Here is a 24448-nt window from a genome sequence, read left to right on the forward strand (position 1 = left end):
CAAATTTGTTTTTGAGATGAGGCTTTCATGAGATATAGCCACATCTCATTGATTTTTCTCCCCTCAATATGATTCTTTTCCATTAATGAAAATTTCTGTTTTGTTTTCTTTTTGTTTTGTTTTTGTTTTGTTTTTTTCAAGACAGGGTTTCTCTGTATAGCTTTGCGCCTTTCCTGGAACTCACTTGGTAGACCAGGCTGGCCTCGAACTCACAGAGATCCGCCTGCCTCTGCCTCCTGAGTGCTGGGATTAAAGGCGGCCGCCGCCGCCCGGCGAAAATTTCTTAAATGGATCTGTTTTTCTGTCTTCTTACTAAGATTGCTTTTGTCGTGGCTTGTTTCACTTGGAATCAATAAGACCTTCTGTCCTGGTTGGTTTGTTGTTGTTTTTAATCTGGGAAGAGGGACCTCAATTGAGAGAACACCTCTATTAAGTCTGTAGAACATTTTCCTGACTGATGTGGATGGGCCCAGTTGTGGTATTATCCCTGTGCAGATGATCCTAAAGCTGATGAGAAAGCAAGCTCAGCAAGCCATGGGGGGCAATTAGTAAGTAGTGCTCCTCCATAGCCTCTGTTTCAGTTCCTGCCTCCAAGGTCCTGTTTGATTTCCTGCCCTGACTTCCCTTCATGATGGCCTGTGATCAGAATGTATAAGGCGACTAAACCCTTTCCTTCCTTTTGGCATGGTGGGTGTTTTTGTTTGTTTGTTTGTTTGTTATAGTTTGTTTGGCGTTTATGTGTTTGTTTTGTCTTGTTTTGAGACAGGGTCTCACTATGTACCTCCGGCTATCTTGGAACTCTCTGTAGACCTGTCTGGTTTCACAGAGATCCACCTGCCTCTGCCTCCCAAGTGCTAGAATTAGTGTATGCCACTACATTGAGCTTGGTCATGGTGTTTTATCACAGCGATGGAAAACAAGCTAGAACACCTTCTAAACAGCCACCCTAGGTTCAGTCTTGACCTCTCAAGTATATTCTCTTCTGGGGAATCTCAACATTGTGTTTCAATTGCAGAATTCCCTCAGAACCACCTTAGCTGGGGCAGCAAAGGCGCATACCTTTAATCTCAGCACTCGGGAGGCAGAGGCAGGTGGATCTTTGTGAGTTCGAGGCCAGCCTGGGCTACAGATTGAGATCCAGGACAGGCACCAAAGCTACACAGAGAAACCCTGTCTTGAAGAAAAAAAAAAAGGAACCACCTTAGTGGCCTCTTTTGCCCTTCAGGAAAACTTATAGTCTTTAACTTTGTTGACTTGACCTGGAGAATATGGTCCTGCTTATGTCTCTACATGTAGTCTAACAAGCCTTTCCCGTGGATGTCTTTATTCAGATCATGTAGGTCGTTTTCCAGTTCTTTGAGTTCACTGTTTTCTTTTGTCTCTGAGAATATAAGTATGTTCAATTACCTATTTTGTCTTTTCTTATTTAATGTCTTCACATATTTCAGGACACTGTTTGAATAACAGTTTTTCAAAGGTTTCTTGAATTAGACAACCCTGGTGTTCGTTTTCATGGCATACCTCCTGTTTGTTGGAATTACAGTTATTTCTTTGTTGGTCCTCCCTAATGTAGACATTGTTTTCCCAGAGACTTAACACATAGTTTGACTTCACTACTACGTGAATAATTTCCCAAAGACTGTCAGCATCTGTGGGAATGTTGGGAAAAGATTAAAGGGTGAATTTGAGATTATAATAAACAATAACCTGAGTAAAAATAATAATTTCTACTGTTTAAAAAGAATATTTTTATTTTGTGGGGGGGGGATATATTGCTTGTAGACCTGCTCACCAGATGCATGCATTCCACATAGAAGCCAGAAGAGGGCACTGGATCCCCTGGAGCTGGGGCTACATATGGTTGTGAACCACCTCATAGGTTCTGGGAGCTGAGCCCAGGTCCTCTGCAAGAGTAAGAAGTGTTCTTAACTCCTGAGCCTCCTCTCCAGCCCCAATTACTGCCTTTTACTGAACAGGTACAGTGTGACAGGCCGTGAACTAAGTGTTGGCGCACTACATACTTTGATCTAGGTGATAGTATTCCATTTTACAAATTAGAAATGTGAGTTTCGCCGGGTGGTGGTGGTGGTGGTGGTGGTGGTGGTGGTGGTGGTGGTGGTGCACGCCTTTAATCCCAGCACTCGGGAGGCAGAGGCAGGTGGATCTCTGTGAGTTCGAGGCCAGCCTGGGCTACCAAGTGAGCTCCAGGAAAGGCGCAAAGCTACGCAGAGAAACCCTGTCTCGAAAAACCCAAAAAAAAAAAAAAAAAAAAAAAAAAAAAAAAAAAAAAAAAGGTGAGTTTCTGGGAAGCAAAGGAGCCTCCAAGTTAAACAAATTAAAAGTGAAAAAGCAGGATCTGATTCCATGTCTCCCTAGCTTAGGAGTTCGCTGCTCAGTGAGGACAGAGTCAGAAGCACAGTGACATCACAGTGCTACATCAACTCTTAGAGGAGTGCAAACCAAGATACCTTAAATTTAAATTGGAGTTTGTTTTGGTTGCAATCTTTAAAAGCATTATTGGTGTTGAGCAAAGTACCATACACCTGTAATCCTGTCATTGCAAAGGCAGAGGCAGAGGGATCTCCAGTTCCAGACCAACCCCAGATGGTAAGACACCATCTTTAAAAACTTGTTCACAAAAGAATTAAGGTTTTAAAACCTCCTTTGTAAGCCGGGCTGTGGTGGCGCACACCTTTAATCCCAGCACTCAGGAGGCAGAGGCAGGTGGATCTCTGAGTTCAAGGCCAGCCTGATCTACAGAGTGAGTTCCAGGACAGCCAGAGCTACACAGAGAAACCTTGTCTTGAAAAACAACAACGATGACGACGACAAAACCTCATTTGTCATCTAACCGGCCCCATGGCATACCAACTGAATGAAGCTAGTATTCTCTTGGTTTTCTTTCTCTTTTGAAGCAGGAGCTCTGAAGCCCATGCTGGCCTGGAACTCACTACCTGGCTCAGCTGACCTTAGTCGTTCAGTGGTCCTCCTGCTTTCAGCCCTCCAGAGCTGGGATCGAAGGTGTCAGCTGATGCTTCAGCTCAGTTGGCTTTTTGTTTGTTTTTCATGTGTTGAAATAGCCTCTATGATAGGATCTATAGTTTTCTAACTTTGCACATCACTTTCTTTTTCTAAATTTACACGCACACGCACACACACACCATGTGTATTCAGGAGCCCAAGGTGTCCAGTAAAGGATGTTGGATCCTCTGAAATTAGAGTTATAAGCCACCCAGTGTGGGTACTGGGAACCAAACCCCAGTCCTTTTTAAGAGCAGTGGTTAGTGCTCTTAACCACTGAGCCCCTTGCACATCACTTTTCTTTTTTAAAATGTATTTTAAAATTAAAAAAGTACTTTTAAAAATGTATGTTATTTTGTGTGTATGAGTGTTTCCCCCCCATACGTGTCTGCACCATGTGCATGCCTGGTGCTGAGCAGGACAGAAGAGCGTATTGAATCTCCAGGAACTGGGTTTATAGACAGTTGCTAGCTGCCATGTGGGTGCTGAGAGTCAAACCCAGGTGAGGTTTTCTGGAAGAGTAGCAGTGCTCTAACCACCGAACCATCTCTCTAGCTCCTTGCATATCCCTTTCTTGATGGCTTTTCACACTCACACTTAAGACATTGAATGATGAGTTCCTCATTAGATACTAACTCGAAGGATTTAATGACTGCCTATATTTATACATTATTCTGGCAGCTGTGTTTAACAAAATAAATTCATTGATATTTCCATTTAATTATTTTAGAAGAGATAAGAAAATTGGAAGTATAGCTTCTGAATTGGCATACTTTAGAGCACATTTACTTCTTAGTATAGGAGCCTAATCAGGTACACCCTAGTGGTCAGTTTAGCTAATCATGGGAAGAAGTCACCAAAGTCCTTAGCAGATGGCCACAAAATAGACTGAGCAGACTGACATCAAGTGAGCCTGAAACACAATGGCCAGGAATCTAGTCATTCAAGTCTGTGAAGATTAAAGTGAATGAACGTGTCTGAAGTTCAGGAATGCAGGATCCTTCTGAGATAGTTCCCGTGACTGGCAGAATCTTCTAGCTTATCCAGTCCATAGATATTTATTATGCAGCCACAGTAGACCCTTAACATTCAGAGTTTCAACACGTTCCATTTTAACCATTACCTTTGACCCCAAAGAGTTATGCATGAATTAACTTATCATTTTGCTGAACCACAAACTTGAATGTGACTTTGGGATTAATGGTACTCTTTCTTGTGAGTGAGGCGCCTCGCCTCCGAGTCCCTGGCTCTTGACAGCTGTTCTCACTGTCTAGTTAAAGGCCTGAAGGAAACTCGTTTTGCTCTCCATTATACTGTACTCACTGAATTCCAAGGAGGGAATTGTATACTACTATTGTATTTACATATTTAAAACTTGGAAAGGCCACAGACCACATCTAAGTTCTAGGCTGTTCTTTATGCAAAACTGTTTCATTTTTACCTGTTCAAGCTTATCTCACCATTACTCCAGGGAAAACAGATGAACAAAGCAATAGATTGACATACCGGTTCGGTGGAGGATGAGCAGAACTCCAAGTGCAGTGGTGGGTTATATACAAGGTCTTTGTTAAAATAGTGACTCTTGCTCCAAGGTCATTTAACAAACATTAGAGGCTGTGGGTGTGGTTGATCCTCACCTTGTACGTGAAAGTGCTAGGCTTCTCCTTGACAGAGTGACAGATTCTTTTGGCTTCCTTGAACTTGAGTCAGGAACAGAACATCTTTTTCGGTGAATGATAGTCCTTCAATCTCCCCAGAATTCGCTGCATGTGTTTCAGTTTGACTGTTAAAATGTCAACCTGATTTCGGGCATTTCTATTTCTCCTCTCCGGTTGATTAGTGCGCCCCCCTGTGTCCCTCTGATGTAGTGTCACGCCACAGCACCAGGAAGATAAAGTGTTTTCCTTTCTTAATCTCCTCAAGCTCTGAAAAAGCCCCATGCTGCATACAGCCATGCAGCACACCTTGTACGGTAATGCTCTGTAATAAAAATGGACATTTTACATTTCAGAATTCTAAACTGTGTCACCAAAGGACTGATCTTCTGTTGTTACCAAAGCAAAAACTATATAGATGGCAGATTTTTTTTTCCCAGAAAGCAATAGTTGAATTAGGGTTGGGGTGGGGGCGTCTGCCACTGTGATTTCTCAGCTCAGCCAGTGCTGCTCCGATAAAGGTGACCCCTCTAATCTTAACACCCCGTGCCTGAGTGGCTTCCCCTGAGTGCTCAGAGCCCTTTACCATTTTCTCAGATGGTCAGCAGTGTGTGTGTGACAGCTCACAAGCAGGGCAGGTGCCAACTCTGGCCTCCAGACTCAGGGAAACCTAGCCATTCCCTGCAGATGTTCCCGGCTGCTATATATCATCAGCAAAGCTCTAGGAAGAAACCGTCCCTCACGTCTCCATCTTTGCTGATTTATTCACTCAACAAATCTACTTGGACACCGCCTTTGTACTAGGCATTGCTCGAGGTTCTGGTGTACTACAGTGAGCAGAACAGATGTATTTCCTGCCTTTATGGAAGCTTGCTGGGTTAGCTATAGGATTCAGACAGTGTGACAGTGAGTGCCATGATAGAGATAGATTGTTAAAATAGTAGAGATTCTAGTTGTAGTTGTAGCCAGAAATATACCTTCTTAAAATTTTAATAATGTCTAACTGCCACTAACTTTCTACTATTCTGGCAGTATTTGAGAAAGCTGCTGCTTTTTTCTTACTAATATAACTATCTCCTTTCCTCTGGCCTTACCCCTTATCCACCCTCTGCAGACTTTCTACATATTGAGCAAAACATACCTCTAGCAGTGGTTATGGATATGGAAAGACATTTCAGAAAGGGGAGCTTTCATCAGTTAAAACTGTGGTGCCTCTGGGCAGGAGGACTAGCACCTGTATCCCAGCCCTTGGGAAGCAGAGGCAAGAGGAATGATGCAAATTTAAGGCTAGCCTGATATACATAGTTCCAGGCTTGCCAAGAGATACCGAGCATGACTGTGCCCCACCCCGTTAAACAAACAAGTCAATAAGTAGCATGGTACCATAGCAATCTTTAAAGGACATTTTCTAAAGATCTCTGGTGTTGCTTTGAAAATGCCAATGTGTGAACATTAGGCATTAAGGTGAACAGAATTATGGGATCAGGCAGGTAGGCAAGGGATGTGAGCAGGAAAGATCCTCCAAGCCTCTAAAAAAAGGGCCAACTAGAAGCCAGGTACTGGCATACCAGGTAGGACTACGAAGAGGGTAGAAGCCAGAGGTTCTGAGAAAAAGTAGGAAAGGCACAGTAAAGATGGGAAAAGGACTAGAGAAAGCTTTTTTAGATCTTTAAATGTTGTTTATGTGTATGAGTGTTTTGCATGCGTGTATGTGAACTAAGTGAATAAGTAGTGCCCAAGGAGGTCAGAAGAGGACATCAGATCCGCTGGAACTGGGGTTACAGATGGTTGTGAGTTTTGGGAATTGAACCCAGGTCCTCTGCAGTAACAGGTGCTCTTAACTATACTGAGTCGTCTCTCCAGCCCCTGGACAAAACTTTTAAGGGAAGAGTCAGCTTCAGAGCCCAGGATGTTCAGTGACCACAATGAAGAACTTACTGTGAGAAATGCAGTAACTTGTCCCATGTTGGCCATATATATGCCCATGCCTTCAAGATCTGAAATGTTTAAATTTATTGAAAGCGTAACTTAAGTGAACTTTTGCTTCCTCGAGGATGCATAGTCAGGAAGCATCTCTTCAATACAAACTGTGGAATTAGTGCCCCTTTTTGCTCTTAAAGTAGTTCATTTTTTTAATCATTCATGTTTATAAAGGGACGGAGAAAGTTTATAACAGAATGTCTGACATAATAAAATTTTCAGACTTAAGGCTTAAGCAGCTACTGTCTTTTTATAAGTACAATTTATCTACATTTTTCCTTTCTTCATTGTCAGTTTGATAGAGTCTAGAATCATCTGGGAGATTGTTAGTCCTAAAGAAGAGAGGAGAAAAACCACCAACCCAAATTATCATAGCCAGATTAATTAAAGCAAGGTTTTTTTATTCACGTACATGGGCTGGTCCCCAAAGTCAGGGTTCAGGAGGTCAGCATTGGATGTGAGGAAGACGAGGTTTTTATAGCTCAGGGGTAAGGGGTTTCCAAATGGGGGATTTGGTGGTCAAAATAGTTGGGGTTACAGGAGTAGAACATAAGCATAACAAGTTAGTCATAACGACCTCCTGAAACAGAGACAAGATTAGAAGGTGGTGGAAACAACAGGTAGTCATAACAAGGTAACCATAGCAACTCTTTTGAAACAAAGGTAGGGTTGCAAGATGTTTACTAACTTTTTTTTGGTTTTTTGTTTTTCGAGACAGGGTTTCTCTGTGTAGCTTTGCGCCTTTCCTGGAACTTGCTTTGTAGACCAGGCTGGCCTCGAACTCATAGAGATCCACCTGCCTCTGCCTCCCAACTAGCTTTTTGAAACAAAGACATGATTGCCATTCCTAGAACAGGCAGTAAACAGGAATGAACCTAGTGTGTCTTTTAAGATGACTTTTAAGCCTAAGATGGAGGCAGGCTGGTTCTTCAAGATGAGCCTCTGGGCATGCCTGTGAGGGATTGTATTGTGTTCATTGTGGAGGGAAGAATTGCCCACTCTGGGTGGACCATGGATCATGGGCTGTATAAAATAGGGAAAGCCAGCTGAGCACTAGCAAGCATGCATTTGTCCCTCTCTGTTCCTAATGTTGGTATAACATGACAGCTCTTTTAAGCTTCTGTTGTCGTTAATTACCTGCTCTAATGGTTTGTACCTTGAAGAGTGCCTGAAATAAGCCCATCTCCCTTAAGTTGCTTTGGTAAGGGTGTTTACCTCAGTAACAGGAGAGCCACTAAGGCAACATGGTTAGGCCTTCTAGTTAAGGCTTCCTTCCCACGTTTTTTTCCAGTATGTGGAAATATGTGCATAAAGTAGTAGTTTTAACAAAGGATACTATAGTATTTACTGATTTTTAAAAATATTTTAAACAGCTTTATTGAGGTATTATGTAATAAAACACATGCATTTAAAGACTCAAATATGCTGGGGTTTTAGTGAATTTACAGTTATTCAGCTATCATCACAATTCATTTCTCCCTTCCGCCTCTTATCAGTCAAGCTAATGGGCCCATGCAGCCTCTGAAGTACCCTTTGTCACTGGAGACCTGCCCTTTCTGGTCTTTTCATATGAATTGGCTCATATACTGTACAGTCTTTTGTGTCTGACTGCTTTCATTGTCGCGTGCGGCTGTTGGAAGATTTTAGCTGACATATTCAACTTCACTTGCTGTAAGTCTTTGTTCACTGTTGTCTAAGATGTGACAAAGCATACACAGTGTTAAATTAGCTATTTGACCACTTTTAAGCAAACACTTCAATGGCATTAAGTATATTCACATTGTTATGTAACCGTGACCATACATTTTCAGAGTGTTCTTAGGTTTACACATTAAACATTACTCATTTCCCACTCCCCTAAGCCTCTGGTTGTCAGCCATTGTCATTTCTGCCACTGTGAATCTGGCTACTCTAGGTCCCTCCCATCAGTAGCATACAGTGTGCCCTTTCTGACTGGCTTATTTCACTTAGCAATGATTACAAGATTCATCCATGTTGTCACATGCGTCAGAATTCCCTTCTGAAAGGTTGAGTGATGTTCTGTGGTCTAGACCACATTCTGTTTACTCAGACATTTTGCCTACTTCAGAGACTGTGAGTACAAATACCTGTTCATGCCCTTGTTTTCAGTCTGCTTGTGTGTTATTTTTGTTTTCAGCATGTACTCAGAAATGAAATTGTTATTAAATCACCCAGAATTCTGAACTTAATTTATTGTGGAGCCTCCAGAGTATGCTCCAGAGTAGCTGTCCCTGCATCATTTTATAATCTCACCAGAAATTGACAGGCTTCTGATTTCTCCACGTTCTTGCTAATACTTATGCTTTATTTGGACTGTTACTTTAGTGATAGCCATCCTATATCTAATAATTTTGATTTGCATTTCTGTAATGATTATGCTGAGACTTCTGTGTGCAAATTTCTTTTGTTTTTTGTAATGTGTCCACATTGTTTTGTTTATTTTTATTTTTGAAAATAAACTGAATGTGTAAAAATTATAAACAGTAACAAAAACTGAAAAGGTTCTGTCTTGGACTGGTGTGGTGACACAATATAATCCCAGAATTCAGAAGATGTAGACAGGAGACTTAGGAGTCCAAGGTCATCCTGAGCTACATAGTCATAAAACCCTATCTCAAAAAACACAAAAACTAATTCCCTTGAGGCTGAAGAGCTGGCTTACTGAAGAATAGTTGGTACTCTCACAGAGGACTTGAGTTCAGTTTCCAGCACCCACATCAGACTGTAACCCAGTTCCAGGGAATCCAAGACCTTCTTCTGGCCTCTGTGGGCACCAGGCATACACATGGTGTACAGAGACATACATGCAGGCAAAACACTCATACATAGAGCATAAAAGTAAATCAATCAACCTACCTCTCTCTCTCTCTCTCTCTCTCTCTCTCTCTCTCTCTCTCTCTCTCTCTCTCTCTCTCTCTCTCTCGTGTGTGTGTGTGTGTGTGTGTGTGTGTGTGTGTGCATTCCCTCCTACTCTTTTTTTTTTTATTTTTTATTTATAGTTTATGTATGAGTGCTCTACGTGTGTACCTGCATGCCAGAAGAGGGCATCAGATTCTATTACAGATGGTTGTGAGCCATCATGTGGTTGCTAGGAAGCTAGAAATTGAACACAGAACCTCTGGAGGAGCAGCCAGTGCTCTTAACCACTGAGCCATCTCTCCAGCCCCTCCCTTCTACTCTTTATCCTGTTCTCCAGAATAACTTCTTTGTGTGTGTGTGTGTGTGTGTGTGTGTGTCCCCATCCTTGGAGGTAGTCTGTGGGCTTATATGCATAAATGTAATTAACATCCCCTTTTTATTTTTTGCATAAATAGTGATAATGTTGATATTTTGTAGCATGTTGCTTTCAACTTTTTTTCCTGTCAGTTTCTAGAATTATGGGGCATGGTGACACACACTTGATTCCAGCATTCTGAAGGTGGGAGGCAGGAGGCTCAGAGGTTCATCCTCTGCTACATAGTTAGTTTGAGACCAGCCTGGGCTACATGAGACCCTGTTTTAAAAAGAAATCTAAAACTGCCTCAATTTTTAAAACTGAATGTTCAGAATTATTAAATAAGAACCTGCATGTAACAAAATTCAAGACTCTTTATTTTCTACATACTTTCGTTCTAAACTGTGAAATGTTTCCAGTGTGCCTTTCAAGTATTTTTAGAACTATTTTTAACGAACACTTTGTATTTTGGCTTCCTGAAGGGACAATTAGAACTGTGACTCTTAGCCTAGAAAATAGAGTTCTGCTACCCCTGTCTCCGCCACTCCCAGTTATTGTGAAAATATCCAAGTTGAAGATGTGGAGTATGTTGCTGATATAAAGTGTGGTTCATGAAGCTACTATCACTGTACTTCAAACTACACTCACACTATTTCCAGGAAATCACTTCACAGCATCTGTTGTTTAAATATAGCTGAATTCATCTACCAAACTTACATACACAGTGCTAGGTTATACCCCATCATTTGCAAGTGAATTGTATTTCACAGTGGCCTTTGCTGGCATCTGAGAGTGTATCTGAAATACATTTCTCATTGTGAAATTGATGGTTCAGAGGCTATGCACACACACAATTCCCCCATAGTGAGTGGTTCATCAGATTAGGCTTGCCAGTAGCTCCCCTCCTATACACCACTTCAATGTTAGCATCAAAATTGTTTTTTTCCTGGCTGAAAAGTGAAAATATGGCATGTCAACATGATTATAATTCTGTTTCCCTCTCTTGTGTGGATAGGGCATCCGTCATGTGTGTGTTTGCAAACTCTTTTGTTGCCATTCCCTCCAAGTCTAGTCACACTGCAGCTCTACACAAACACTATGTGACTATTGGAGCTTTGGCTGGTATCTTACTTTCTCATCTTCCTCCTCAAGCCAGGACTCCAGAGCATGCCAGAACATTACATGTTCTATAAAATACAGACCTTTCACTTTCTCATAAACTTAGAATTATTTGTTTCCATTAAAATCTTTTGTGTGTGATTTTTGGAACCAGGTTAATTTATTAAAATTTAAAGAGATAATTGGAGAAAGAAGGAAAAATTTATACATACATACATACATTTTTGAGACAGAATTTCCCTTCCTATCCGTGGCTGTCCTGGAACTTGCTCTGTAGACCAGGCTGGCCTCGAACTCACATAGATCTGCCTGCCTCTGCCTCCCCAGTGCTGGGATTAAAGGCGTGCACCACCACTACCTGGCTTAATATTTCTTGGAGAACAAGAAACCTTTTCTTTTACTTAAATCATTTTACTGCCACTTTATTGCATTTTAAAACTTCCTCCTGCTGGGCAGTGGTGGCGTATGCCTTTAATCCCAGCACTCGGAAGGCAGAGCCAGGCGGATCTCTGTGAGTTCGAGGCCAGCCTAATCTACAGAGCAAGATCCAGGACAGGGACCAAAACTACACAGAGAAACCCTGTCTCGAAAACAAAAACAAAAAACAAAAAACTTCCTCCTAGTAGATAATTCCTTTTAAATATGTCTAAGTACTTTTTATCTCGTTGGGGGGGGGGTTGTAATTTGTTTATATGTGTGTATAAGGGGTACATGTGCTCATACATACTTGTGTAGAGACCAGAAGAGGACATTAGACATCCTGCTCTCTCACTTTCCACCTTATCCCCTTGAGACAGGGTCTCTCACTGAACCTGGAGCAAGGCTGGCAGCCAGCCCCAGCAATTATCCAGTCTCTGTTCCACTCATAGGGACACAGCCAGATTTCTATTTGGGTGCTGAGGAACTCAGATCCTCATGCCTGTACAGCAAGCTGTAGATGAAATTCTAAACGGTCTTATTAAATAAGAAACACAGAGCCAAATACAGAGTTAAAAGCCCAAAAGATCAGAGCACTAGTGAATAGCCTTTAGCTTACCACTCGCTGCTGTCCTTCCCCTGAGAGAGAGAGACCTTCTTCCTGTGTCCTGTCTTTTTATTGCCTTTCTGTTCTGCCTTCTCATTGGCTCTAAACCCAACCACATGACTTCCTTGTCACTGCCTGTCTATACAGACCTCCAGGTCTCTATGGTTGGTACTGGGATTAAAGATTTGGGTCACCATGCCTGGCTGTGTCCACAGAGACTCTGCCTGCCGTGTGATCGGATTAAGGATGTGTACCACTACCACTGGACTTCTGCTAAATGGCTCGCTTTTAGCTCTGATCCCCAGGCAACTTTATTTATTAACATACAAATAAAATCACATTTCAGCACAAATAAAATATCACCATATTTCCCCCTTCTATTCTAATAAAAAGAAAAAAGGAAAATAGTTATAACTAATATAAGAAAAGCTATATACAATAAGTACAATAACTACAATATATACAAGCAATAAATACTTAAACAATGTCTAATCCATTTGCATTTGACAAACTCAGAGAAGATATTCCATTATCTATCCTATTTTGGTAAATCCAAAATGTACCTGATTTATAAGTGGTTTCGGATCCGTGGGGCTGGGCAGGATTGAAGAAAACTCCAGCTACAGCAAGCTCTTTTCCCCACGGAGCCGTCTCCCCAGCCCTAAATACTGTATGATTTTGTTATTGTTGTTATTGTCACTGAATTGGAATCTTTTTCTACATATTTAAGACACGTAGCACCCTTGTTAAATTTATTTTACTATTTCATTGCCCGGTTGGATTTTATGAAATTTCTAGGTGTGTATCTTTGTAGCTCATTTTTTTCAGACTTCCTTTACATCGTGTGTAGTTGTACACATGTGCAGTAATTTGGTTTGGAGTGGTGATGGTAGTAGACATCTCGAGAGTCTGTTTCCGGTGAGAGTGGTTGTGCCTTGTGAACACAACACCTTGATGCTGACTGTGGATAGATTTCCTGAATAATTTATGTTCTATAACAAGCTACTTTCCTGTTCCAGAATTTTCTAGTCATTATTAAACTGAGATTCATTCACATAGTCCAACAATATGTTATTTTCTACAGGAAAGATCTATTTGTGTTTGAATGTTTGTCCTAGGCAGTTAATTATATCTTGTATGCCATTTCCAAAATTTTAAGTAAACAATGGGTTTTATAACTTGAAGTCCTAGGTGACTCTTAGCAGACTCACAAATAATAACACTTCTGTGACCTCAAAAGAAATGGCGAAGTTTCCTCAAAAAATAGCAGCCAGAAATAGTTCTGTCAAGCCGGGCGGTGGTGGCGCACGCCTTTAATCCCAGCACTCGGGAGGCAGAGCCAGGCGGATCTCTGTGAGTTCGAGGCCAGCCTGGGCTACCAAGTGAGTTCCAGGAAAGGCGCAAAGCTACACAGAGAAACCCTGTCTCGAAAACCCCCCAAAAAAAAAAAAAAAAAAAATAGTTCTGTCTCCAGAGACAGGCCCTATCAAGGTAAGAAATGTGAACAGATAGTCTGTTAAAATAAGCATAATTACCATTTACATCCTACATGCCAAAAAAAAAAAAAGGTATAGGAACAAAGGGGGCTCAGAGCCAGGCCCACCTGGCAGCTTATTTCTTTTAAAGGTTATTTGATTCAAGCTGCATAGTCCAGTAGGAAGAAGAAACTGTTGCAGGATAATGATCTGTAACCACCAGTAAGAAAGGCAGTAGCAAAAACCCATTGTCTGGTTGTCTAGTACAGTCCATTGAGTGTTACTAACTTAATATTGAGCGTAAGCAGCACTGTCATTGGTGTAGGACGTGCCTATCAGTCTGCAGACACCATATATTGGAGCATGTGATTAATGGGCTTTTGGTGACAGACTGTGATAAAGGCAGTAGTGCCCTGTGTAAGATTGTAAAGGATGAATTCCCTCTAGAGAATCACAGCTTCTTCCAGAAGTAAGAGCTGAGCTGGCCTTTACAAAGCTCTTGGAGCAGAAGATTGCAGCTCCATGGTAGGGCGCTTGCTTGCCCGGCATGTGCTAGGCCCTGGGTTCCATCCTCAGTACCACTTACATGAAAGTACTTGGGTTGGCAAATATGTCTGAATAAGGAGGGTTGGCTCTTATTCTGGGTGGAGAAAACAGTGAAAAGTAAAAAGTAAGGTGTCCATTTCCCCAGTGATGGGCAAGTATGAGCAACTGGTTCTTACTACTGAGGCCAGTGTGTGTAGTACTTACTCTTCATTGTTGTGGAATATCATGTCCACCCCATGAGGATACTAACGTCTGAAAGGTTGTGATTTTGGGGAACAGCAGTTGCGGTGATGAGACTGAGCAGATTTAGGACCCAGGAACTCTTGGAAGAGGGCTAACAGGGGAGGTCTAGCAGTAGCTGTAGGGCTTTTACATACACTCAGTGGTCTAAATACTGACAGAATAAGGATTTTTCTTTTTCATGGAAAGTTTCAGAGAAGTCTTAAAAGTACCAATTTTGAACATGTGAAAATTTTAAACTCATCTCTTTGGAAATCTAAGACGGAAATAAGAACCACATTGTGCACAATTAAAAACTTTGAAGTGCAAAAGAAAAAGTATGTCTTGGCTGCAGATACAGAAAATGTTCAGAAAACTGGCATATAACCAAAACATGAAGAGCTAGGGAGCTTAGAAAATGCATGGGAGCAAGTCCAAAGTCAGAACTACCTGTCTAGAACAGAGGGTTGTGCTAGCCACTTGACAGAGGGCCGCAGAGGCAGAAGGCAAAGGCATCCTGAGAAACAGTGGGACTAGTTGATGGCTAAACTCTGAGAAGAGGTCCAGATCTGAAAGGAAGAGAGCATTTGGTCATCATTGAGAATGGCAGGGGTGGGTGGGAAGACCCATTCCTTCAGATTTAATAAATAGCTTGAGTATCATCAGAACCATCACCAGATGAATCACTAGACAGTATGATGCTGTGTTCAGAGTTGTGAGACTGCTTTTGTTTTGATTCATTGACTCAATTTACTATGACTCTGTTTACTATTATTATTTACTGTTATTATTACATGGGGTGGATGGGCATGGAGAAGGGTGCATGTGCTATGGCATACATGTGAAGGTAAGAAGATAACTTTATGGGATTGGTTCTCTCCTTCCACCTTTTGTGGGTTTCAGACATAGAACTCGGGTTGCCAGCCTTATATGGCAAGTGTCTTTACCATGCTCACTGGCTCCTGATTCTGTTTTGTTCTTTTTTGTTTGTTTGTTTTTGTTTGTTTGTTTTTCAAGACAGGATTTTTCTGTGTAGCTTTGGATCCTTTCCTGGAACTCACTCTGTAGACCAGGCTGGCCTCCAACTCACAGAGATCTGCCTGGCTCTGCCTCCTGAGTGCTGGGATTAAAGGCGTGTGCCACGAATGCCCAGCTCCTGGTTTGGTTTTGTGACACAGTATTTTGAACTCACTATGTAGACAACCCTGGCCTTGAACTTGTGCTCCTGACTCAGCCACCTTAGGATTGCAGTTACAGGCAAGTGCCACCACACTCCGCTGTTTGTTTTTAGCTAAAAATGTCACACAGTAAAACGAGCACCAATTTCAATCATGCATACAGTAGGGTGAGTTTTTAAGGGGGGAGGCGGGCAAAGAAAGGCACACTCTCTCCCTTGGATGAATTCTCAAAGTGCAGGACCACTTAGACTTACCTTGACTGAGACCTACTTTCATGGCTACTTCTGGTTGCAAGTGAGACTAGCAAATATAGTCTCTATTCCAGATAGCCACAATCACACCTTAGATTGGGGATTCCAGTGTAAAAAGATCTGTAGTTGCTTTTCTTTTCTTTTCATTTTTTTAAGTCTTGTTTGTTTTCAAGACAGCATTTCTCTTTATAGCCCTGGCTTTCCTGGAAACTCTATGCAGACCAGGCTGGCCTCGAACTCAGAGATCCACCTTCCTCTGCCTCCCCAGTGCTGGGATTAAAGACGTGCGCCACCACCTCTGGCATGTTGCTTTTCTTGTCTCTGTGCCAACATCCCTGACAGAAGGGATGTTAAGAAAAGGGTTTACTTTGGCTGGGATGTGAGGGTGGAGTCATAATGGCAGGACGGGAGGCAACTAGCTCCTGACATTGTGTCCCCTTCAGGAAACAGAGAGGTGACTGCTGGTTGCCGTCTCCTTTTTATTCAGTCCAGAACACCAGCAGGGAGATAATTCTGCCCTCAACAGGTAGATTTTTCTGGAAGCACCCTTACAAACATCCCAGCAGTTTGTCTTCTAGGTGATTCTAAAGTCCTTCAAGCTGATGGTCAAGATTTAACCATGACAAGGTGAAAGGTGTCACTCTGGACAGGTTTTCATTTTGAGTATTTGTGTAGTTCACTGTGAGTATTTCACAGTGTGACACTGTCCACTCCACCACTGAACACTTTGGTTTTCATTCATCCTTCCACTCACTGGACAGCTGCTGAATGTACTAACTAAAGCCCCCCTAGTTCAGAGACTCTGTGCATGTTCTAAATTGTGAATGGATACACTCATCAAGGCGCTTTCATTTTTTCCACAAGATGTAGGTGGCAGCCACATTTCCCCATGGTCACAGTTAGTTTTTAAGTCTTTGCTGCTGTAGGCACTGAGCACTTGGACTCAGTGTAGCTTTATTTTACATTCATTTTTACTTATTTTCTGTCCTTCATTTCTCTTATATCTTTGTGTATGCATTTTTGAAATTTTTTAAAACATACTTTGTAGAAATAAAATTTCCATGTTAATATATATGTATTTTTATTAGCTTATAATATTTCATGAATTACCTGCTTGTTTGTCTGGTCTTACCCTTTTATTGTTGACAGGCTCCGAAGCTACACAGAGAAACCCTGTCTCAAAAACAAAAACAAAAAAACAACAACAACAAAAGAAAGAGCACACATTGCCCTTCCTAAGGACTCGGACCCAAGTTGAATTCAGCTCGCAGGTCTGGCAGCTCAAAACTGTTTGTAACTCCATCATTGGTGCTATGCACAAACACACAGATACACATATATATCATGGTTTTAAAAAAAAGTAATAAAATAATTTGTGTGTGTGCCTAGGCTCTAGAACATTGTCATTTAGCTTAGTCATTGTCCCAACATACATTCAGGTTAAGGACACAGCCTGATTTAAGTGCTTAGTGGCCATTTTTAGAAATATTCTCTCAATCCAAAGCTGTGAATCTGTTTCTCTGAACTCTGAGCTGCTAAAGCATGTTAGTTTTTCCCAGTTTCCAGGCCATGGCACACCCTTCTTGCTGATAGGCACCATAGTAGACAGCAGATCTTTAAGTACAAACTGTCCACTCAGAGTCCTAGTGACTTGGATAACTCTCTTCCCATTTTCACAAGTGTGACTGGGATCCCTAGTAACCATGCAGTCTCTGGTCTCTGGTTGACTCTGATGTTCAGGTTTTTCCTGACCTTGAACATTAACTGCATTTATAATAACATAATAACATTTGACTGTGGCTTAAGAAACCCTGACATGTACTAGCAAGGTTTTTATTGCTAGTCGGGTGGTGGTAGTGCACACCTTTAATCCCAGCACTTGGGAGGCAGAGGCAGACAGATCTCTGAGTTGAAGGCCAGCCTGGTCTACAGAGTGAGTTCCAGGACAGCCAAGATGACACAGAAAAATCCTGTCTAAAAATATAAACAAACAAAAAAGAAAAAGAGTTCATCTGTGCCAAATACCCAAGGGAAACAATTTAAAAGATAAAATTTTTGTCTCAGCTTATGCTATCAGAAGTTTTCACTGAAGGTTGGCTTGATCCATTGCTTTAGCAGGTGACAAGGTAGAACATCAGGCAGAGTTTATGCAGGCTGCTCATCTCCTGATGGCCAGGAAGAAGAGAGAGGGAGTGGGCAGGAGACAAGGTTCTTCTTTCCTGCAGTGACCTACTTCTTCCAGCAAGGACCCACTTCCTAATTTATACCACCACCCCATGCAATAATGCCATCAGATTATGAATATGGATTAATCCACTGGTGAAATAGGGTTCATTGTAATAGCTTCCCAGAAGCCCCACCTCTGACCCCTGCTGCACTCAGAACCAAACAGTCGAGACATGATATTCCACTTTAGGCTCTCCCTTGCTGATTCTTGCTGATTCTACTCCACTGACCACTTAGAAGACTCACTGTTTGTTACCCAGTTTTCTTCTTTCTTGCACTTTGTACTTCGTCATTGCTGCACATTTTCAAAAATTTGTTAAATAAGCCTGTCTTTTGTATGTTGGTTTGGTTTGGGTTTTGTTTTGTTTTTTGCTTTTTGGGGGGGGGGGGGGGGGTTGTAGCCATGGCTGTCCTGGAACTCATTCTGTAGACTAGGCTGGCCTCAAACTCAGAGATCCGCCTGCCTCTGCCTCCCAAGTACTGAGATTAAAGGCGTGCACCATCACCCAGCTTAAGCCTGTCTTTTTTAAATAATGTTTTTGTTCTTTGAGAATATCATACAATATGTTATACTCATATTCTTCCCCTCCCCAACTCATTTTAGATCCTCCCAGATAAACCTATTAGTTTTTTATTTGCCAGTAGAACCTTGCGGTAATAATTAGTTATAGGTCTAAAAATTAAAAACAAAAACAACAAAAAACATTTTTTGAAGCAGAGATGGAAGTCTTTAAAGGATATTTTAATATAGGCTTAAACATGAGGCTTAGAGGAAAAGAGGCACTCAAAAAAAGTCACACCCACATGTGGGTACAGACTCCTCAAGGAAGAGTCCCCAAGTCTTTTTTGTTTCTGATGGGAATTGTGTGTGTGTGTGTGTGTGTGTGTGTGTGTGTGTGTGTGTGTGTGTATGAGAGAGAGAGAAGAGAGAGAGAGAGAGAGAGAGAGAGAGAGAGAGAGAGAGAGAGAGAGAGAGAGAGAGAGTGTTTGCACACATGTGGAGGCCAGGGAACAACATCCGCAACATCTGGAAGTCAGTTTCCATCCCAGTATGCGGATTCTGGGAATCTAACTCAATTCATCAGACTTAGTATCAGGTATCTTTACCTGACAAACCATCTTGCCCACTGCTTGCTTGCTTGCTTGCTTGCTTGCTTGCTTGCTTGCTTGCTTGCTTGCTTGCTTGCTTGCTTGCTTGCTTGCTTGTTTGTCTGAGGAAGGTCTTACTACTATGAAGCCTAAACTGGCCTCATTCACAGCAGTTCTGCTTCAGCTTTCTGAGTACATGAATACAGGCACAAGCCCCAATGCCTGCTCTTTTTTCCTTCTTTATAGACAAGCCAACAACAACAACAAAAAAAAAAAGCTGGCCAATGTTTAAAAGGCGTCGTCAGAAGTACAGAAGTGAGGGGTACCTGGTGGTTGATGCTGCGGTGACAGTTTGAAGTGTTTTGTTGGGTTTGTGGGGTTTTTGGTTTTTTGGGGGGAGGGTTGTTTTGTTTTGTTTTGTTTTGTGCTGAAGTAGCAAGGATTTACTGAGAGATCATTTCTGTGTCACAGAAATAAAGTATTGTAGCTGTGGAAATTGGTAGAAGCTTGACGTCCAGTGTCTAAAACGAGCATACTTACTGGTATGCTTCAGCCCGCGGGCTGCAGCCCTTTGAAGCTGGAAGCTATGCCTTCATTGCTTGAGAAACCACGGTGCTCACGTGGAAAAAGGAAAGAGGAAGAGTCGCCATCCTCTTGGGAAAGAGACAGTGCTTTGAGCAGCCAGCAGTCAGTCATGGGTTCTTAGTGTGCTTTAGCTTGAGTTTGGAAAGCTTTAGCATGGACCACATTTTCATTTTTTCTTCTCCACAAATTAAGATAGTTTATTGAATGAAGCATTGTCTCTTAGGTTATGTCAGTGAGACAAATGGAAAGGGGGGGGGGAGAAGGGTGTGTAGGATGGGGGATTATTTAAGAACTAGAGATGAGGGGTAAATGGGGTAATTTGCTTCCTTTTACATCAACAGTCACATAAATAGGTCTGCGAACTTTTCTCATCTACTCTAATTGCCTCTTCACATTCATCACTTGCTGGTGCCAGGCAGCCCACAATCCCCAGCCAACCCTGACCGTCATACTTCTCTCAGCCGTAATTGTTTGTTCACTGGGAACATTTTCACCCCCTTCTGAGCTTCCATTGGCCAGGACATTGCTTTATACAACTCTCCTCTGCATTTTAGCTTGTTTTCATAGACTACAAGGCACAGGACTAGGGTCCAAAGGAGTGAGAGCCCTGGGTTCCTCAGCTGTGTGTGGTGACTAGTCACCCTCCAGCCTGAAAACGCCTTTACTGTGTATGCTGTAGATTTTTTACATGCATGCTACAAACTTTCTACACAGATGGAAAATTAGCCCTCTTATCTTACCCAGCTGTGTAGTTAGTTTGACTGTGAACATGACTGGCACATTTAACAGCCTTTGTACAACATAGAATCATGCTTTAAAAAAATGGAAAAGAAAAGATTAACAAATAAATTGCAATATATTTAAAGAAGTCTCTGGCTGTTAGAGGGCCTGGCCCCAAAAAATCTTAGTAGGGGTAGTCACCGTTGCAGATTCATCGAGTTTGGCCCAGTGGCTCGGGATGGTGAGAAAGAAGGCTGGGGTTCCTCCCCCTTTCCCTGCTGCAGCAAGAATCCAGTGCGTCCTTGTTAGGGCATAGAGCATCTCCTAGTGAACTGCTGTTCCTGAGGGCCGTGACTGGTACGTTGTTGGAGTGGAGAAAAGCTTGTAAGCCCCTACAGAACTAAGTTCCTCTTTAAAAAATTTAGGCGTAATTCCTCCCAGTGTGTTCATTGTGTAAGCACATCAATGGAATAATAAAAAGCATCATCTTTGTCTCAAAAGAAAGCTGAGAAATGAGTTAGTTAAATCTCATTTGTCCACTGAGAAATCTGAAGCCTGAAGATTTTCAGCTTCTACTCAGGGCAGTACCACCTTAGCGACAAAGGAAGAACCAGTACTTATGCCCAGGTCACATGCAGTACTGGATCTGTGATACACAGTACAGCAATAAAAACTTGACTTTTTTTTTTTAAAGCCAAAATTATATTTCACTTTGGAAGATAGTTTAAAAATCTAAATATGGATTTATCATATCACCCAACAGTCCTTACCTATTTGCCATAGAGGCATTATGTGAAGATGTGTGCTGCTTCAGAAACTGTAGGTAAACATGTCCATCAGCATTATTCATAACCATACAAAATGTGTAGACTTTTCTCTACCACAGTGCACTTAAGTACAAGCTAAATATCTATCACTCTGAATATATGAGCTAATTCTGGTACATCCATCCAGTGAAAAGGGGTGAGCTATGTGCATGCAGTGAGGATGAGTCAGCAGTGCTGTGGAGGTGTGTGTGTGTGTAGGAGATTTCCAGTTGTTGCCCTGCATTCTGACCAGCACTTGGGCTTTTAAATTTTGCCCCTTCTAATACTGGTGCAACCATTTCTTTCTAAGGATTACTAAAGATCGACATTTTATTTACTGCCCAGTGTCATCTTCAGTGAATGCCTATTCAAATATTTGTTCACCCCTTTGTGTAGTTTGTACCTTGGTGAGTTACAAGAAGTGTGTAGTTGATTGGGTCAGGGTCTTGGTGAAGCCTGGGCTGGCATAAAACACTATTTATTGTAGCCCAAGCCTTTCAACTTGGGACTCTCCCACCTCCATCTCTCCAGTGCTTAGATTACAGGTGCCACCACACCAAACAAAAAGTTTGATTTTTTTTCTTCTCTTTTTTTTCTTTGTTAGCATGTATTAAATATGCATGATGAATTCATCATGACATTTTCGTATATGTACACAATGTATTTCAATCATATTAACCTGCTTTCCCTGTTTTGTCCCCTCCCACTCCACTGATCCACTTCTTCGTAACTTCCCAATCCAACATCTTTATCTATTCAAATAAGGCTTTGTAGGACTTACCACTGTTTAAAAGACGCTGATCGCTTGGTGATCTTTTCTCTGAGTCTAATGAGAATGGACACTGCATTGGCTCAGTGTGCTGACTCTAGAGCTCACTGCCAGCTTCCTACTGCTTTGGGACCATATGTACACTTCATGCCTGAGCCTCATGGTCTTCTTCTATATAATAGGAAAATATTTCCTACTCAGAACCTTTTAAGAAGGATTAAAGGAGTTAAGTGTAAATTATTTACAGGTAGTCTGGTACCTAACAAACACTAGGTCATAATAACTGCATGCCAAACAAAACTTTCAGCAAGACTAGTAGAAAAGAGACCACGTGATACTTTGTGCTTTGTTCATTTTGCAAATGACACACTTCCCCAAAGCCAGTTAGCTGAAATTCAACTTGCTATATGATCACAGCCGCCAATTTTGTTAGTAGTGTTTCTTTTTATGTAATTCTGAGTATTTCCTACCATTCTGGAAGACTTGTGTGAGGTTACCTTGGGGATGAGGAGGTAAAGCTACCTGGTTGTCAGTTTGAAAGCATTACATTTGCTGACACTTCAGGCCATAATGGGATTTAGTCTTATTAGTAGATATAATATTCCAAACACATGTTTTAAAACTAGTAACAGAGACCTCCTGGTGTTGGTCTCTGTCTTTTCCCAACAAAAGGACTGCTGGAAACTTCTGTTCACTTAATCTTTGGACCATTAAGGAACATTGTCTTGTGAGGACGTGGACCAGTGCTTTGAGAGCAAAGAAAGTCTGATTTGGATGTTCCCATACGTGATGCAGGAATTCAAGCTAAGAAATCAATATGAAAATTGTTCTCAAAACAGTGACCTGCCCTGGCCCATTCTTATGGAACTCTTGTAGATAAAGCCCCACCAATTGAACTCACTATTAAAATGTTAAGACAGTAAGAAACAATGAAGTCTTTCTCAAGTTAGAATCAGCAGACATTGCAGGATTCCCAGGAACTTCAGACAGTTGTGCCAACAGCAGAGACATTGAAATTAATGTTAATGTGAGCTGTGAATGTATCAAACCTCTAAAAAGACTAAAAGGCCGTGATGTAAACAGAAGGAGAGGTGTAGAAATGAAACAGTGGTCACTGAGAAGGACATTTACAGCCCAAGTGAGGGATGGAAAGGGTGTGTGTGTGTGTGTGTGTGAGAGAGAGAGAGAGAGAGAGAGAGAGAGAGAGAGAGAGAGAGAGGAGAGAGAACATTATCAGTTAATAAACCCATTAGTTAACAGCTGATTTGATAACACTGAAATTAACAAAATAAATTTGAGGAAAAGACATATAAAGTGTACTGTATGGAAATAAAAATCAAAGCAGTTCCTTCGTGAGGGACATGGGGTAAAATGAAATGTTGCAGCATAACTTCAGTAGGTGTTTCAGAAAGAGAAGTACAGAGAATGCGATGGATACAATATTCAAAGGGACAGTGACTGACAGTTTTATTTTGTTTTGATTCCAAATAGTCATGAAAGTCCTGAATCTTTGTATTTTAAAATGATAAACCAATAAGACTACCTAGTCTTAGGAGATTTGCAAATGTTTAAGGTACAAGTAAAGGCCACTATAAGCAGGTTCCCCACCACCATCATTTAATGCTGCTGTAGTCACGCAACTAAGAATAAATGTGACAGGTATGCCTTCCACTCACTTAATTCTTACAACTCTATTATCGATGAGAGAACTTAGTCTTCAGAAAATCACACATTAATAATGAGATTGAGCAAGATTTGAGTTGAGGTAATCTACCATACAAAACCCTAGACTTACATAATTTGATCAAACAGCCTCAACATTGAAGCCGCCTATCAAATAGTTGACTTTTCTTTGTTGGGGTCATTTAGATGGCTACTACAGTGGTTCTAGGGACATTTTGGTGAGACTGTAGGATCTAGATGGTGTAGACTGTAATGTATCAGCAGAGCAAATATGAGTTGTTAAGCAGTGATGTAAATAGGCACAGCATTTTATGGAAAGCATTTGGCAGCAGATTTTTAAGAGCCATAAAATGCTCATACTTTTTGACCTAGTTAATACCACTTCTGAGAATGCAGGAAAGAAGCAGTCCAGTAAGGAAAAAAAAAAATCCTCCAGCACCATGTGATCAGCACAGCCATGTCTGTAACTGAATACTCTGCAAATCTTTGTGTTCAATATAAGGGAATGATTGGCTGATGAGTGATAAGATATTTGCTTAGCTAATGAACATGAAGTTTCCTTGACTGAGACAAGGAAAACAGTCATCATGAGTTTTAAAAGCAGGACCCAAACTTCATAATAAATTACATCTTTTTAAATTTTTTAATTTATTTTATATGGATGGGTTTTGCCTACATGTATATCTGTGTTAACATGCATATAGTGCTCTCAGAGGCCAGAAGAGTATGTCCATGTGAGCTGCCATGTGGGTGCTGGGAATGGAACCTGAGGAGGCAATTCTCTTAACCACTTAGCCATCTTTCCAATACCCTCTACCTATGCACAAAAATTACATCTTTCACATAAAGTGAGAGGAAATACTCAAA

General features: G+C 41.4%; 1 protein-coding gene across 3 annotated transcripts in view; it reads left to right on the forward strand.

Moving 5' to 3' along the window:
• Ints9 (integrator complex subunit 9) overlaps positions 1-24448 on the forward strand; it is an 88970-nt gene that overhangs the window by 1839 nt on the left and 62683 nt on the right. The window contains exon 2 of one of the 3 annotated variants that reach the window (XM_076545194.1): positions 16853-16974. The exons of the other annotated variants lie outside the window; for them this stretch is intronic. The gene's annotated coding sequence lies outside the window, so the exon portion shown is untranslated. The remainder of the gene's footprint in view (positions 1-16852; positions 16975-24448) is intronic. 3 annotated transcript variants of the gene reach the window in all.

This window comes from Peromyscus maniculatus, chromosome 9 (assembly GCF_049852395.1).
Source record: "Peromyscus maniculatus bairdii isolate BWxNUB_F1_BW_parent chromosome 9, HU_Pman_BW_mat_3.1, whole genome shotgun sequence".
In the NCBI taxonomy this organism is placed as follows: domain Eukaryota; kingdom Metazoa; phylum Chordata; class Mammalia; order Rodentia; family Cricetidae; genus Peromyscus; species Peromyscus maniculatus.